This window comes from Octopus bimaculoides, chromosome 23 (genome assembly GCF_046866305.1).
Source record: "Octopus bimaculoides isolate indiv1 chromosome 23, ASM4686630v1, whole genome shotgun sequence".
Lineage (NCBI taxonomy): Eukaryota > Metazoa > Mollusca > Cephalopoda > Octopoda > Octopodidae > Octopus > Octopus bimaculoides.
In genome coordinates this window covers 12,025,629-12,041,089 of record NC_142950.1, presented here as the reverse complement: position 1 = coordinate 12,041,089, position 15,461 = coordinate 12,025,629, and the positions used below count along the sequence as shown (strand labels likewise).

At 35.5% G+C, this 15,461-nt stretch overlaps 1 protein-coding gene across 2 annotated transcripts in view; it reads right to left on the bottom strand.

Moving 5' to 3' along the window:
* The window catches only part of LOC106878417 (uncharacterized), a 94,159-nt gene that overhangs the window by 30,138 nt on the left and 48,560 nt on the right, over positions 1-15,461 (bottom strand). The window lies entirely within an intron of this gene.

The window sequence follows — 15,461 nt, the reverse complement described above, 5'->3', positions numbered from 1 at the left end:
GGGGGGGGGTTTCGATGTAATCGACTTAATCTCTTTATCTGTCCTTGTTTGTCCCCTATATGTTTAGCCCCTTGTAGGCAATAAAGAAATAAGAAACTGGAAAAAAGGCTGTCGTATGTACGTATGTATATATATTATATATATATATATATATATATATATATATATATATATATATATATATATATATATATACATGTATACATGTATGTATATATATATATATACATGTATATATGTATACATGTATGTATATATATATATATATATATATATATATATATATATATATATTCATTTGAAATGCAGAGACGCCTATAATTTTTGTGGTATGTAGTATTTTTGCTGCTATTTCTAGCGAGTAGATGTCCTATTATAGGTGTCTCTGCATTTCAAATGAATAATACATAGTCTATTGACTGTTTTTTTACTCTCGCTAGACCACTGGTGGTAAATAAAATTTCTAAAATTTTCTTTGCTACCCTATAATTTATTAATATATATATATATATACACATATACTAAAACAGTGACCTATATATATATATATATATATATATATATATATATACTTTATTTAAAAGCACCAGAAATATAACAAAAAAACCGTTACTCTGAGTTTCATGTTTCCGTTCATCGGACAGTTTTGCTGTCCGATGAACGGGAACGTGAAACTCAGAGTAATGGTTTTTTTGTTATATTTCTGGTGCTTTTAAATATAGCATATTACTCTACCTCTGGTATTTGAGTACTCTTTTTTCCACCTTGTTGCACATTTCATGTGCTTACTCCGGTATATATATGAATATATATATATATAGGTCACTGTTTTAGTATATGTGTATATATATATATATATATGCATACATGATGGGCTTCTTCCAGTTTCCGTCTTCCAAATCCACTCATAAGGCTTCGGTCAGCCTCAGGCCACAGTAGAAGACACTTGCACAAGGTGTCATGCAGTGGAACTGAACCTAAAACCATGTGGTTGGGAAGCAAACTTTTTACCGCACAGACATAACTGCACCAACTACACACACACATATACACACACCAGGGTTTACTTATAAAAATTACAACATACAAATAGGAGAGTATTGTAGTAACATACAAAATATAAATAGATTTAGTTTACATTTCCCTCTTTAAATAAACTGAAACGACAGCACATTTTTAAAAGCTCTTGAAAAGTGAAACACCACAATATTATTTAAGTAATGTTTTCATTATTGAAAACACAATGCTTTCATTGTTTTTGAAAACTAACAACTATTACAAGATATTTTGACTGTGTGGTAAGAAGTTTGCTTGCCAACCGCATGGTTTCCGGTTCAGTCCCATAGTGTAGTATCTTAAGTAAGTATCTCCTACTGCAGTTCTGAATTGACAAAAGCCTTGTGAGTGGATTTGTTAGACAAAAACTGAAAGAAGCCTTTGTGTGTGTGTATAGAGAGAGGTAGATAGATAGACAGATCTGAGCTAGTCTCTCACTACTGTTTGACAACTGGTGTTGGTTTGTTTATGTCTCTGTAACTTAGCAGTTCAGCAAAAGACTGATAGAATATGTACTAGGCTTTCATAAAAAAAAAAGCATTGGGGTCGATTTGTTTGACTAATCCCCTTCAATAGCCACCATGATTACCAGGACGATAACCACTACTACACAACAATAACCTCTATTTCTACTACGGCTTCCACCACAACCAGAACAATAACCTATACTATCATCACACATAGAACCTCTATTACTAACAACTGCAACATCAACATTACTAGAACAATACCCCACACAACAGCAACCACTACTACTACTACTACTACTACTACTACTACTACTACTATCACTACTACTACTACTACTACTACTACTATCACTACTACTACTACTACTACCACCACAACTGCTACTGATACCATTACTTCTACAACAATAACAACCAATGTAAACAGAACTAGATATATTGAGGAACATGGTGTATACCCCACCTACCTACCTACCCGCTTGCCTGTCTCCAGGCATACACACAAACAGCTACCCACTTTACCAAGCTATTCACTTGGGGTGGGAAAAGAAAGTTAAGGTAGGTTAGGAGGCAAGGCCAGCACTGTTGCTGAATATTTTTCAGGGTTAAATATAGTGGGAAAAAAAAAATCTTTTTGTGACTAAGATGGCATGGGAGGAAAGTAGAAGAAAGGGGATGTGTGTGTCTGTAAAAAATAATGGGGCATGAAAGTTCAAGAGAGAACAACAAACAAGAAATCCATTTTGGAGAGCACATAAGGTTGGATATCACATAGACAAAACACATGGCGGTGGTATATTTATAAATAGATATCTCCCAAGCAAAAATAGAAAACTCTGTTGTTGAATCACATTTAACTTTTTACCTCATTAATCAAAGTGGCTGAGCTTTTTTTTCTTTCTAAGTTAGTGAGTCCTGACAAGGCATGAACATGCCTAAGAAACCATCATATACATACATGCAAATACACACACTTATACACATGCATATATACGCGTCCATAGACACACACACACATACTTATACATGCAGGTAGACACTTGTACATATATCATTCCTGCAGGTGTTGACCTGTAATAGTTTAAATGAAACACAAAAGACATCAACCATTCAGCAGTCTCAGAGGGCAAAGGTTACAGGTATTGTTCTCCCCCTCCCACACGCACTTCCAAACTGCTGGCTATTTTTCCATTGCTTAGACCAGGGGTTTTCAAACTTTTTGACTTGTGAACCCCTTTATATTTCAGGCTTTACCCTTATAAATGCTTTTGAAATTTATACATAAATATTTGCTTAAAATAACATGTATTTTTACATTTATTTATTTAACAGTATTTAACAAATAGGTTTATTGTTAATTAAAAGATTTCGATTAAAAAACATATATAAAATCAAATTGCCCATAAAAAGTGTTTGCTGTCCACGGACCCCCTGTGGTCCGTGGACCACAGTTTGAAAACCCCTGGCTTAGACACACACTTTATTTTTAATGAATAATTGTTAAAAAGTGACTCAAGGGCCAAAAGTTTCGTTCATGACACTTCAACTTGTATATTAAATTATAAAAAGTTTAAAAAAAAAAAAAATTTTTTTTTTTTTTGCTTATATCCCAGCAAAGGACCACCCTCAGGTGCATCATCATTCCGTTAAATGAGTTTATGGAGAGAAAAATATTGAAAGACATCAATAAATGTCAGTGTGACAAAGAAACAAGGACACTACCAAGTGGTCGTGGGATGTGCTAAAAACAGCTAAATCTCTCTTAAAGCACACACCTTAAAAAAGAAATTTTGAAAAGGTGTTGGAATTTGGGGATTTATAGGGAGGGACAGTAAAAGATGAAAAAAATATTTTTTTTTTTGCATAAGCATATGAATTCCCATGTGTATTACATAACTCGCAAAAATTTTCTGGCATTCCAAAAAGTATATGAGGGGTTATATGGTGTACTTAAACCAAAACTCTGCCATCTGTACAAACCATTTATTAAAGCAAATATGGGAGAATAATTTTCTTTGATTTTTTTTCTCCTGTTACATTTTTCGACTTCAGTCGCACATCCTGGAACCAAATTACCGAAGTAAGTTGATGAAAGATGTATTTAACTATATACAAGTGCATGAGACTTATATATGCTCATGTTTTGAATCCTAGTTTCTCTCTCTCTCACACACATACACATTTCTTTCAGACATTAGACAATAGCCATGCTAGCGCACTGCCTTGAAGAAATTTGGTCAAATAAATTGGCCCAAGTACTTTTATTTCAAGCCTAGTACTTATTCCATCAGTCTCTTTTTGCTAAACTGCTATGTTACGGAGACATAAACACACTAATGCCATTTGTCAAGCGGTGATGGGGGACACAATTATTTCAGACTCAATTTCATAGGAATGCCATATATATATATATATATAAGTCAGTAAATAGTGGGGTTGTGTTAACCACACGTGGAGAAATAATAGGAAAATGAAAAAAAGCCAGAATGCTGAACTGGAAGCATAATTTAATATTTATTAAATTATGCTTCCAGTTCAGCATTCTGGCTTTTTTTCATTTTCCTATATATATATATATTGATGGTGGCCTGGATAGTTCTGAAGTCTCAGCCCTACCATACCATCTCCCCTAACAGTTAATGCTGATCTTGTAGAGGTCCATGGAAGGGGTGCTAGAGAGGGGAAAAGCTAGTTAAAACGGGGAATAATTAATTATACAACAGTCCTATAGTAATGACTTCAAATGACCTTTCCCTAAGGTCAACGACAGTCACTTGATTCAGTTTTCCCACAGAGACAAACCTTCACAGCAAATGATGGAAAACTGTCCCTGGCAACAATAATACAGCATTCTTCCATCACCACCACCTCTACCATCATTATTATTTCTATCAGTCACATTTCTCAGGGAAAAACTAAAGATATACACAGACATTCTCTATGGTATTTAAAGAACTTAGTGACTACAGAATCTGCTTCAACAATTCACTAGGTTAAACACCAAAGCTTCTGGTCTATTTGTAGACAAAAGAAAACTTGGATGTGACAAGACTTTCCTCAAAAGCACACATTAAATGAGGCATAAATAAATGAAGTGAAATAATAGCTTTTCTGGAAATAATAGCTTTTCCGGAAATAATGTATTTTAGGGGTCTCTTCAATAAAATTAAATGGTTTCAACAGGGGATTTCACTTTAGAGAAAGAAATCTTTTGAAAATTCTTCCAAGCACATGAATTATTTTTATTTTTTATCATTTACTTGTTTCAGTCATTGGATCACAGCCATACTGGGTCACCCCCTCGAAGGGTTTAGTTAAACAAATTAATGCCAGGAGTTATTTTAAAGTTTGATACTTATTCTGTCAGTGTCTTCTGCCAAACTGCTAACCTATGGAGACAAAAACAAACCAACACCAGTTGTCAAGCAGTGGAGCAGAACAAACTTAAGCAGATCACAAACATATATACATACAAGTGTGTGTGTGCATATTTATGTTAAGGCTGCATCCCCTGGTGAAGAGGATTGGCCAGAAAGAGACCTGTGCCAGTGCCATGTAAAAAGCACTCAGCACACACTGTAAAGTGGTTGGCATTAGGAAGGGCATCCAGCTGTAGAAATAGCCAAATCAAACTGGAACCGAGTGCAGCTTTCCAGCTCTGGTAAAACTGTCCAACCCATGTCAGCATGGAAAACAGATGTTAAAGGATGATGATATATAAATTCCAAAAGGTGGAGAGCTGGCAGAAGCGGTAGCATGTTGGGTGAAATGCTTAGCAGTATTTCATCTGTCTTTACATTCTGAGTTCAAATTCCACCAAGGTCAACTGCCTTTCATCCTTTCAGGGTCAATCAATTAAGTACCAGTTGCATACTGGGGTCAATCTAATCGACTAGCATATAAAAGGATATATAAATTCCAAAAGTGAGATGTTTTGTCAGTGCCTTCATGAGAGAAATTTTATGTTGGAGACATGGAATTCCCTGCTTGCTGACTAGTGAATGGAAATCATACATAAATTGACTATCTTTAGACACAACTGGAGCCAGTCAAAGTGAGATAACGCCATCTTGCCCAGAAAGGGGTTTCACTTCAAAGAATTTCATTTCATTTTTTTTCACAACACTGACTGACCAAGATTGTATTCTACATTAGTAGAATTTGTGTGCCTTCAGCTTGCAGGTCTGATGAGTTGCCTTTATTGCATGAAACCAATGGTAACTTTTTGACCAACCATAACTAATGACTACATTATACACACATACACACACAATGAATTGTTTCAGTTTCTTTCAAATCCACCCACAAGGAATTGGTCGGCTTGGGGCCATAGTAAAAGACACTTATCCAAGATACCATGCAGTGGAATTGAACTTGGAACTGTGTGATTGGGAAGCAAATTTCTTGCCACACAACCATGCCTTTCAAATTTTCTACACTGATTTTTTTTTTTTTTTTTTTTTTGCACATTGATGATGAAAAGAAGCACAAGAATTTAAAATCATTACAATATTTGGAAAATAAAATATATGGGGAAAATTTGAAATAATTCAAATGACAGGGAAGTATTTTAAAAAAGATCTGAGGTTTATGAGCTATCATTAACCCTTTAGTATTCAGGTTACTTTATCAGATGTGCTTATTTAATCACACTGCTTTTAATTAATCATGCATTTTCCTTATAATTCTAAGATTTTGATGATGTAAATGCATATTTTTAGAATGACATTGTAGGATAGGTATTAGAGGCTGGATTTGGCTGGTTTGAATATAAAACAGGTAGAATATTTGGGCTGAATAAGGCTGGTTTCAAATGCTAAAGGGTTAAAGGTGTTTCAGCTATTATCCCAATATATCCTCCAACTTTATTTAAAGCACCAAAGTTTGATTTGAGACTTTGTTGCTATTTCTAGCAAATTGAACACATGCTGTTTAGTCCCAGGTCAGCCCTAATCGAACAGACCCTATGATCAAAAATATATCAGTCACGACCATATCATCTTTATCATTACCTTGGAGAATATTGTTAAATTTCTTCCATTTGAAGTATTTCAAATTTTCACCAGATTATTTTTAAGAAGTGTAGTTTTGATGTATGTGCTGATGATGAAAATCGTCTTAATCTTTTTTCTAGAAATTAATAATAAACAAGTTAACATGCCTTTAATGTTGTGTAATTTTAGCTGCCAATCGAAAGCCTCCATTGCTGATGTTGTCATGGAGATAAGCATGCACAACAAAGTATAAAAACTTTATGTGATATGTGTATATGAGTGTAGTTAATGTTTCACCAATGTTTGTTTATTTATTTGCAGACACACCAAATATGTATTTGTTACTAACACATCCAACGTGTTTATGTTTACTTATAATAAACGTATTTAGTATCATTATGAATTTAGGACAATATCATGCTGCATCGGTGCTCTAATTATGAAAATGCTAATACCTACCAACTACTTTATATAGTAAATGTTGTCCTTTTTGTTTATAGTTGTTTTTAGACATTATAGTGTAGATCAAGGGTTCTCAACCATTTTTTATTTATGGACCCCTTTGATTGCTATTCTATTCTAGTGGACCCCTATAGCCATTCGATGTTTAAAAACTAGTTTTATAGAAACTTCTTTCCAAATTCCTATTTTGTGTTTCACACATTAACTTGTGTAGGTTGAATTATGTAAAATGTTAGAGAAAGAAACCCAGCTGCTTCTTGCAATGCATACCAATACATACATCTAAAGCAAAATTATTTCAGGGCCCCTTAAAATACTATTGTGGATCCCCAAGTTACTATTTTAGTGCGTGGACTCCTAAAAATGTTATATGAACCCTCAGGGGCCATACAGACCCTGGCTGAAAACCACATTCTAAAAGTAAACAATCACATCATTGAAATCTCAAGCTATGAGATAATACATGATTAATTCAAAACAATGCGAATAAATAAGCATTACATTTGACAGAGTAATCTGAACGCTAAAGGGTTGATAATCAGATTATCTTGTGCCTCACTTGTGTCCCACCTCTCATTCCAATGAACATTATACACATCCAATGGATCAAACTCCACTCATTTCTTCCCACACATCTGTATTCTAGAATTATGTTTCACTCACATGCAGTATTAAATTTCTTACAAATGCTTCCAACACTGTATTTCAAACACAGGAAAAAACGTATATAAATACATAAGTTTTAAATGCCAACAACAGCAACGGTTCCCAAAACAACTTTCACCCATTTCTTACTTCAAGCAACTATACTTCCATAAACAGTTGCATGAGAAATTTATGAACTTCAATTAATGACTGTTCTTACTGCTGAACTGTCCCTCTATGTCTGAAGTCCTAGTTCTCTGCTAATTACCCAAAGATATCACTGCATCTTTCGGGCCTACTGTTTTTATTCAGAGCTCAACACTGAATGCCTACCCACTCTCTTCCTCCATATCATGCCAAACTACAGATGGCACTACATTTTTATTCTCTATTACTAATAAGCTCTGATAAAAAAAACATCTAACATTTAACCCTTTAGCATTCAGCTAAGTCTGTCAAATGCAATACTTATTTATTCACATTGTTTTGAATTAATCATGCATTGCCTTGTAGCTCTGAGATTTCAATGATGAGATTGCTTATTTTTAGAATCACATTGTGAAGTAGGTGTGAGAGGCCAGATCTGACTGGTTTGAACTTGAAACAGGTAGAATATTTGGGCTGGATATGACCAGCTTAAATGCTTAGCATTAAGCCTTTGTGAGTCAAAACAATTTTTTCAGATCTTCAATAAATTCAAGTTAGAAAAAGAATGTTGAAAACCTGCAAAAAAATGTTCTCTGGTGTATCAAAAAAAATTTGCAAAGACAATTAGTCTTGAGATCCTATAACACTGGTTTCAAATTTTGGCACAAGGCCAGAGTCGATCACATTGAAACCAGTGTTCAACTGGTACTTATTTTATGAACCTCGAAAGGGATGAAAAGCAAAGTTGACCTCAGCAGAATTTGAAATTAGGACAGTTGAAAGGCCAAGCATTTTGCTCTGCATACTAACAATTCTGTCAGCTCACTACCTTAAAAACAAATAATAATAATAATAATAATAATAATAATCCTTTCTACTATAGGCACAAGGCCTGGAATTTGGTGGAAGGGGCAGGTGATTAGATTGACCCCAGTACGCAACTGGTACTTAATTTATCGACCCCGAAAGGACAAAAGGCAAAGTCGACCCTGGTGGCATTTGAACTCAGAACACAAAGACAGACGAAATACCACTTAAGCATTTTGCCCTGCATGCTAATGATTCTGCCAGCTCACCACCTTAGAAAAATTGCAATAAGTATGTGAATCTGAGGGGGGAAATATGTTGAATAAAACCATAATTAACTGATCCTGTATTTTCTTTTATCAGAAGCCAGGGACTTTCCAGCACTCCCTCGTATATGATGGGCTTCTTTCAGTTTCTGTCTACCAAATCCACTCACAAGGCTTTGGTTGGCCCAAGGCTATAAAGTGGAAGGTAGTTGCCCAAGGCGCCACACAGTGAGACTGAACTCATGATCAGGAAGCAAACTTCTTGCAATGTTGCCCTGCCTGCAAAACAGTTATTAAGGAGAAATTGGATGTAAAGTAGAGGAAAAGTCTAATTCTTCACTGGAATACTGTCCTCCAAAAAGTTCTGCTGGAAACCAAACATTTTGTCTGTATCACCACTGTGGGTGGTTTGAATAACTCTCACAAGCATTTCATCTCTGTTTAGCTAATATTCTCACTGTGTGTGTATGTGTGTGCATACAAACATGCATGCGTGTGTGTGCATTGAGCATAGAGAATGATAAATGGAGAAAAAGAAATAATTCTTGTGGGACCATTGTAGAACATAACAGAAGCAAACAGGTTGCAGTGAACCATTAATAAGTAGTTGAAGTTCTTCCAAAGATGCAAAATTCTAAAAAGAAGGAATGAACAGTGTTTAAGTAAAAGTTTTCAAAAGAATTAAATATGATGGGTTTTGAAGAATATAAAGAGGAGTAAACTGGTTACAATCTTGAATTTCAAAGAATCTGGTGAGGATGTGTGTCTTCCTCAACATACATTTAGTAAATGGGAGAGGATGTTTCTAGATGCGTTGGATATGTTCGTTTGCCATGTGGAATGGAATTCAGGACTGGAATAGTTTTGGATATAGGATGTTCTGGGAATTCTAGGTTATATCTTCACTAATCATGACAGCAATGGAACTTAACCAAACTGCTGTGAATTCTTGTATAAATTGAAAATATTTAGGTCAGCAGTTTCTAATTTATTTCTACTGAACTTGTAGAAACTTCCTTTCTTTTTGCCTTTGTTGTTTTCATCATTGAGTAAATATGAAATACAGAAGTATAAATAAATTACTACAATAGTCACAGACATGACTGTGCAGTTAAGAAGCTCACTTTGCAACCATATGGCACTGGGTTGAAGCCCACTGGACAGCTTCTTAAGATAAGTATCTTCTTCCATAGACCCAGGCTGACCAATGCTTTGCGAGTGAATTTGGTAGATGGAAACTGTGTAGAAGGCCATTGTGTGTGTGTGTGTGTGTATATATATATATATATATATATATATACATATATATATATATATATATATATATATATATATATATATATATATATATATATATATATATATATATATATATATATATATATATATCTTGTTTTACTTGTTTCAGTCATCAGATTGTGGCCAAGCTGGGGCACCACCTTGAAGAATTTTTAGTTGAATGAATCAACCTCAGTACTTATCTTTGTTAAGCCTGGTACTTGTTTTATCGGTCTCTCTTGCCAAACAAGTTGTCAAGCAGTGGTGAGGGACAAACACAGATACAAAGATATGTGTGTGTGTGTATGTGTGTATATACATATAGATATTAATAAAAGCAAAATTCTGTTTGTCTGTCTGGGACCCCAGTATTTCAGTCTACATTTGCTCTACATAGACATATACCTTTTTAGAATCAGGATGATCCCAGGATTGAAAATCTGCCCCTTCATTGGTTCTTGAAGATCTAGCATTGGGATCTGACTTAAAAGCATATGGGTTGCTCTTTCTAGCAGATAGGGCTTGGCTGATTCACACCATCTTGGTTGGTGTTTGTCAGATGATGTCAGAAATCAAAGGGGAGATAAATGACATTCACGTCATTTCTTTTACGGTGAGATAAAAACTTTGGGACAACTTGGTGAACAGTTGAAATTCAACTTGGGACTGGAACAATAGAATGATTGCATTACAGAATTAATTCTCATCTGTCCTTAACCTCTGATCAAACACCTCCAGGGCATAGAATCATTATAGATGTATTATGGTCATATTTAGCTCTGTTTAGTTTCGAGCCACAAGCCGAATTAGCCCTCCACAGGAGCTAGCTTAAAAGCCTGCACAGTGTACGGCTTTTAAGCTAATATATATATATATATATATATATAGTTCAAATTTATAAGACAAGTTTCTTTCAGTTTCTTATTTCTTTATTGCCCAAAAGGGGCTACACACAGAGGGGACAAACAAGGACAGACAAAGGGATTATGTCAATTACATAGATCCCAGTGTGTAACTGGTACTTAATTTATCAACCCTGAAAGGATGAAAGGCAAAGTCAACCTCAGCGGAATTTGAACTCCGAACGTAATGGCAGACGTTACTTTCAGTTTCTGTCTACCAAATCCACTCACAAGGCTTTGGTCAGCCTTGACTAACACTTCAAGGCAGTACTCCAGCATGGCCACAGTGCAATGAAACAAGTAAAAAGTAAAAGTATGAAAGACTAAATAAAATAAATCAGTTTAACCCTTTAGCAATTAAACCAGCCATGTCTGGCCCAAATATTCCACCAGTTTAATATCCCAACTGACCAGATCCAGCATCTCACACCTACCCTGCAATGTCATTCTAAAACTAAGCAATCACGTCATCAAAGCTACAAGATGTGTGATTAATTCAAAAGAATATTAACAAACAATGCTAAGTGGTTAAAGATAGACAAAGAGTAGGTTGATGAATGATGACTGAAAGCATAACAAAACTGTTTTTGGACAACCTTTTACCCTTTATTTAAAAAAAAATTTTTTTGTGAATGTGAATTCAATTCAGACAGAATGTTTGTATGATACATAAAATATCCCAGATATGAAAGTGGTCCTCTCAATGAAAGGTAGGCTGTCAGCGAGGAAGAGTAAAATAGTTTTAGAGACAGGTCACAGATGTGTAGAGCAAATAGTTTTCTGGATTGGAGTGTAAATAGGATCTGACCTAGTGTAAGTACTTAATCGTCAACTATAACCAACCAACCAGCCAACAAACTCCACTAATTATGGTCTCAGAAATAAATTAAAGACAATGTGAAAGAAATGTTTTGTAAGGATTGTTTATAATTAAAATAACTCATCAATGTTTGCTGTCAACACCTGGTCCTCTCTCTCTCTCACATTATTTGATTGGTTAAACTTTCACAGTGTCAGTTGGCATTAAACAATATTCAGAGATATGAACTGTGTGTGTGTGTGTGTGTGTGTGTGTGTGTGTGTATGTGTTTACATATGGTTGTCTATGTGTGTGTATATGAATATGTGCTAGGCAGTCTTCAATTTTTTCTATCCAAAAAAGGTTTTTCAACCCAATATTTACATATTATTTATAACTTTTTGTCTACTTCAAGATCCACTGTTCCAAAACAGAATTATTTCACATTTATAAAAGTTTTATGACATCAACAACATAGAATTCTTGCTAGTAAGAATAAAGCTTTGAAAATGAATGCAGAAATTTGAAGGATTGCTTTGGGTCAAAGGTTAGAACACTTAAGCCACCAGATAGGGCAGCTTTTAAGCTAGTTCTTCATATTTGAGGCCTTGTGCTTACATTAGAAACAACAACAATCTAGTATTATAAAAGACAAGCAGATCCCCATCTGTCTGTCCATCACAAAATCTATTAGAGGAAGGGAAAGAAGGGGAGGAATCAAAAATATACATCACAACATGTATTAAGAAGAAGGGGAGGAGAAAAAGTTGTTGTTGAGGGAGAAATACAGTGTGAGAGAAAGTGAGAGAGTGTGTGTGAAAGATAGATGGATAGGTCGCTATTTTTATGTTACAAAAAGAGACAGAGCTACTCTAGAGTCAATTATCCGAAGAGAAGTGCATGCAGGCTCCATCATCCACTCAGATGAATGGCCGGCATATTCAAATCTGAATAGATATTACATCCATTCCAACGTCCCAAATATTTTTACTGGCAGCATAGTGACAGGTAAAGACCTAGCTATTATTATAACGATGGTGAGCTGGCAGAATTGTTAGCACAAAGGACAAAACGTTTGGCACCATTTGTTCAAACTCTTTACATTCTGAGTTTAAATCCTGCAGACATCAACTTTGCCTTTTCATCCTTACTGGGGTCAATAAAATAAAGATCTAGTCAAGTAGTGGAATCGATACAATCGACTAGCCCCTCCCCTGAAATTGCTGGCCTTGTGCCAAAATTTGAAACCATTATTAAGTTCTGCTTGGAAAGAAAAATGAAAGTGAAGACAGAAGTTCTATCTCACAGTGAATTTGTGAAAAGGTAAGGTGAGTGTGGAAATATGGTTAAGATGAATGGACCTAGTCTAAGTATGCACCTGTAGATCGAAAAGCAACATTTGGGAGAGGGTCTGTGCCTTTGATCAGGTAATCCTGGATCTGTGAGGTTCCTTGATTGGCCCTAGTTCAGGGGTCAAGGAACATTTTTAACCAATTACCTCAAAATATATTTATTTACGCTAATGTTACCCCCTTGATTTTAAAGGAAGAAACGGTTTATTGACTCTGTTTATATGGAGAATACAATTATAAATATAAAAAGTATAAAACAAGTGCGATAAAATAAATTCATATTCTCATTATGATACAAAAGGATTTTTCTAGAAACTTTTTCACTTCAGGTTTTGGAGAATTGATGTTTCATTTTTGTTACAATTACATCAAAATTGGGGCATTTTGATGTTAAAGCAATTTGGATACAGTCTTCTGGGTCCAATCGATTACTCTGCTTTGTTTTTATGTTCATTAGAGCAGAAAATCCTTGTTTGCAAAGGTAGGTTGTTGCAAAAGGTAGCAACTTTTTGACTGCCTCCTCACACCAGATGAAAAATTCCTGTCGTAACAAGGAACAGGTTTCTTTTTAATATAATTTTACTTATGTCCAATGACTCCTCATTACCCACAAGAATTTCCTTTTTACTTCACTTGGGGTAATTTACCCAGGTTCACACACGCACGTGCACCTTCTAGATCCACTCACAAAGCTTTAGTCGGCCCAAGGTTATAGCAGAAAACACTCGCCCAATGTACCATGCAGTTGGACTGAACCGACAACCATGTGTTAAGAAGTAAACTTCTTTTCCAATTCTTTTCCTTTATCTTTTATGCAAACACCACACGAATTGTAGACTGTCTTCGTCATGTCCCCCTCATATATGCCCCTGTGGCAAATAAAAATTATTATTATTATAAAAAGGTAGCGAGCTCACAGAATGGTCAATGTAGACTAGGCCCCTGCCTCAAAATTTTAGACCTTGTGCCTTTAGTAGAAGGGATTACTAATTATTATTATTATTATTATAAAAAGCGGCGAGTTGGCAGAATCGTTAACACGCCAGGCGCTGAAAGGATGCCTAATGCTTAGCAGCATTTCGTCCGTCTTTACGTTTCTGAGTTCAAAGTCGGTCGAGGTCGACTTTGCTTTCATTCTTTCGTGATCGATAAAATAAGTGCCAGTTGAACACTGGGATCGATGTAATTGACTCATCCACTCCTCCAAAATTGCTGCCCTTGTGGCAAAATTTGAAACCATTATTATTATTATTATTATTATTATTATTATTATTATTATTATTCGACGGACAAAATGCCGCAAAGCATGCCCAGCAAAATGGCTTAGCGGCATCTCGCCTGTCTTATGCCGAGGTTTAAATTTCCCTCGAAATTGCTGGCCTTGTGCCAAAATTTAAAATCACTATCATAATTAAGTCGAGTCTAAGAAGCAATTCATTAAGAGAATACTGATAGCAGCTTGGTTTTACTTGTCAAAATTTGACACGCTAATTGAACAAACAACCCAGCCAACACAGGCGTACACAGCACTGAAAATACGAAGATGAGCCAACGTGGGAGACTTTATATGGTCGTTCCTTTCAAGATGCTAGAAAAAGCAACCTAATCCCCCTCATTTTACAAAACCTTCTTCGAAACAAAAATAAAAAGATATACGACTGGTTTTCTTGCACGTAGGAAATAAATGTAAATAGCCACAGCTGGAATACCTTTCATTATACCTTATCAACAGATGCCTGTGCGGTAAGAAGTTTGTTTCACAATCACATGGCGCCCCGGGCAACTGCCAGAGTTGCTGGTACCTTCAGCCGGCCCTTGTAGGGGTTGATTTGTTCGACGAAACACTTCAAGAGCTAACCCGGCATGACCGCAGTCGAATGACTGAAACAAACTATATATATATATGTTGGAGATGGAGTATATGTAATCTGGGTATACCCCCCCTTTTAAATTTTGTTTTACATATAGTCCATCTCTACCATATATATATCGATTTTAGAAAAACATAAATTCAGAGAAGGGACATACTCAAAGAAGTAGCGCAGTCTATATTTTTTTCCTGGTGAAGGATAGTTTATGGGGTGACCCTGGGTTTCCCGTTCATATTTTAAAGAGGTCATAAACCACACATACATTGCAGTGTGTTGTGGAGTGTGAATAGGACTGTTTTGGAGAATACCTTTTGATAATAAGGCCATCGTATCCGATATGTATTTCCCGTTTTACGACAACAGAATGCGATTCGAGGGAAATGTAATGGCTGCTTTTTCTACTAAGTTGAGC